Genomic DNA, 3,353 nt, shown 5'->3' with positions numbered 1-3,353 from the left:
AACGGTTAGAGATCCTCGGTACTACGGGACGGGACGGGACGGGACAGGAATAGCATAGAACCGTTACTCGTACCTATTCTAGGCACGATACCAGTTTTCGGTACTCGTACATGTCCCATCTGACCGCAGTTCCGGGACGGTACCGACAAGGTTCCTGCGGTTCCGGTACGGTTTCATGGGATGGGACGGTTCCTGTGCAGCCCTAGAGCCGATAGTGTACAAAAAACTAATTGGGAAACCTGGCCTCTTTGAACTTCAGCTACTTTCCTTCTCATTGATTGAAGATCTCCGAGATGGAACTGTCTTTGAGGGCCCTCCAGAATCCAGATCCTTCAAGTCTTTCTAAAATCATAACATATATCATTCAATAACTTGGTTTACAAAGATAAACATAGTAAAGCGAGGAAGAAAATGAGAGGTGCTGACCTCGCTTTTCACAACCATCATCATTGAGATCATACAGTATCCCAATTCAGGGATGTCTTGTTTCATCAATAAAATTGTGGCCGCCAAATATATAGGTAACAACCAAGTTGGATAGACAGATATTTCAATGAAAATTTTATTTGTTACTTCTTTTGGCTGTTTGATAGCACCATTTTTTATTGCACGTGGTTGCAGATGAGAACAAAGTGATACCAGGATCAAGTTAACAAAGAACAAAAAGAATAACCAAATAAATAAATGGAAGCAGATGATAGGCTCTGGCATCTTACAACAGCTAACTCATACTCATGCTTAGATATGAACGCGTTACTAACTTTGCATTTTTAAAGTCCCATAACACAGAGTGGGGGTCTTTTTAGGTTTTCTAAATCACACTTAGGTTTATGTTTTAGTTTTGTAGAGACCAAAGCTTAAGTATTTTCATACCTCAAAAATCAAAACAATTTTAAGAAAAAATCAAGAAAACTAAAAGGAGGCCACGACTGGAACATCAACTGAATTAAGGTTGTGTTGATTTGACCATAACTTGACTCAAGTAAAAACCATTAACCTGGAATAATATTTTATTAATAGCGTTTTTCTGCTCGTCGTCAAGATTATATGAAGAATTTATGACACTTGCAGTAGTAAACACGAAGCATCATTTAAAGTAAATACGATGAGAAGATTACATAGAAAATTGAAAGATACAAACACGAAGATTACCTCCATGTTTAATCATAGCATCATTCACAGTAATTGAACTTCATCAATTAGTGACATGCTTCCAATATTTGGCTCCCATAATCAAGAAGATAACCAACTTGAATTACTCTAGAACCTGCAACCAAAATTAAGAAGACAATTCTTGAACACTTCAAATATGACTAAGAATTGAAAATCAAACTACAAAAATCAGTACATACTTATCTGCACTCTAAACCTAAGCCTACTGCATTAGGGTCTCAAGTCTAAGCCGATGAAGAATTGATAATCAAAATCAGCACCATAAACAACAACAACAAAGTCAAATAATAAGAAACATGGGTTTACCCAATAAGAGATCCTTAAACAATCAGATACACCTTTTCCCATGCTGGAAATATCTCCGTGTATGTTGATGCTAAGTAACACCTTGTCCTCCTTTCCTCTCATGGAACTTCATTGTATTATAAGAGAACTAATTCATAAACATCCAAACGCAACAAATCTACCCCAAAAAAAAACAGAATCTAGTTCACTTACAATGGCTACCTTGGTACAGTTAGTTTCTTGTCTGCTGCTATTGATGTTGGGTTCAACATCATTACCCATAACATGTGCAATGTCCACCACCATCACCAATAAACTGCGAGGCCGCCTGATGCAAGCTTCAAAACTCATCCTGTGGGAATGATCGAGAAGTGTCGGCTGCCAAATTTTCTGGAACCTTAAAACAGAGGAAGAACTAACAAGCAAATCAAAAGAAATAGAAATAAACATCATAACTGGTTTCCCTTATACAATCCTAAGCTGGCGTGCATAGGAACAGAATTGTGAACATATTATGTTCTTATTACTACCTTTAAGTACAATTCATGGATTTAAAGTTGATGTTAAAAAAAAATCTTGTCGCTACGTCAGATTTGGGGTAAGTTTGCTATTAGGATTAAAGAACCTACATTGAGATTAGTTGCTTCACCGTATAGGGAAGGTATTTGTATCTACCAGTTAAGGACTAAAGTAGATTGCTCCCAGTTCTAATATAGGAAATCACCTATAAAAATACCACTTTATTAAATACATTATTAGGTAGAATCATATTAAAATTTCACAAAAAATAACTGAAAAGGAGCTCAAAGTAATTAACTTTAGAATGTTCTCTACCGCTGACCTCTCCGGTTTTCTGCACCGCAAAAAATCTTTAACTGGCTAAAGGTATAATCTATGTGAATTGCAGAAGATATCCAAAATGACCTTACCAAAAACCGAAAATCCATCTACCACTTTGCGAAGCTTTCTTAGAAAGTTTCGCTTCATCTGAGTTCTCCTCAGGTTCCATCCACTGAAGTTGTGTTCAGCTTCAACAACGGCCTCTAGTCTCCTTTCAATTTCCACAACTCTAAGAAAATTAAAATGTGACCCAAAAATTAAAATACAACTTCTTTTCCACTACAATCTCAGATCTTGTACACATTAGCTCTAAGGACTTGAACTAATCAGGACCCAAAATCTGCCCCCAACAAAAGAAACTTCTTTGTGACATTTCTACAAAGGTTACCATGCATCAGTAATGACAGAACTTTATATGCTTTGTACAGAACCTCAAGAAAAATCTAATCATTTCTTACAAAAATAGGAACTCTTCGTGACATTGCTACAAACACTTATCGTGCATTAGTATAGCAGAATTTGACTTGCTTTTGTATTATGTATGGAACCCTAAGAAAAATCCCATCCATTTCTACAAAATAGCTCAAACGGAATACGGGTTAGATTCATATTGAATACAAAGAAAGAAGAAAGTTGCGTGAGAGTGCAAGGACTAACATACAACCCTAAAAAAAATATACCTTGGTTTTCGGATTTCCCACTTCTGCAAGTAGAAATTGAGCTCTTGGTTTAAATTTAAAATCGAGACTTGAGAGGAGAGAGTGGGATTTGAAATTTGAATTTCAAATTGCTTCCAGAATGTGCTAACAGGTAAGGACCGTAGGGTAAATATATGTTTTTATCCTTTGGTTTTTAGAGATACAGTTGACAAAACAACCCTCACATTATTTTGATTTCGTTTTTTTGTGTATGGACATTTCAGTCAAAAGCTCTTATTTGGCCTCTTGGCATTATAATAGTAAATAATTAGATTTTATTCTATTTTATGTTTTGGGTATCTTTCTATTTATGGCGCGCAGGTTTATTTTGGCATTTAATGTGGAGATAAATATTGC

The 3,353-nt window shown here is 36.0% G+C and overlaps 1 long non-coding RNA gene across 2 annotated transcripts; it reads right to left on the bottom strand.

Annotated features, from left to right (window-relative positions):
* Nucleotides 1-419: 419 nt before the first annotated feature.
* Nucleotides 420-3,095, bottom strand: LOC113319557. 2 transcript variants are annotated; one of them, XR_003345621.1, is made up of 4 exons: nucleotides 2,979-3,095; nucleotides 1,672-2,869; nucleotides 1,480-1,585; nucleotides 420-1,267 (listed from the first exon to the last, which is right to left on the bottom strand). It is a non-coding gene; the product is annotated as an uncharacterized LOC113319557 (long non-coding RNA). The 2 variants fall into 2 exon arrangements; XR_003345622.1 differs by having other exon boundaries at nucleotides 1,681-2,869.
* Nucleotides 3,096-3,353: the final 258 nt, after the last annotated feature.

The sequence above is a fragment of the Papaver somniferum genome, chromosome 10 (assembly GCF_003573695.1).
Source record: "Papaver somniferum cultivar HN1 chromosome 10, ASM357369v1, whole genome shotgun sequence".
Classification (NCBI taxonomy): Eukaryota; Viridiplantae; Streptophyta; class Magnoliopsida; order Ranunculales; family Papaveraceae; genus Papaver; species Papaver somniferum.
This window is presented reverse-complemented; position numbering and strand designations above follow the sequence as displayed.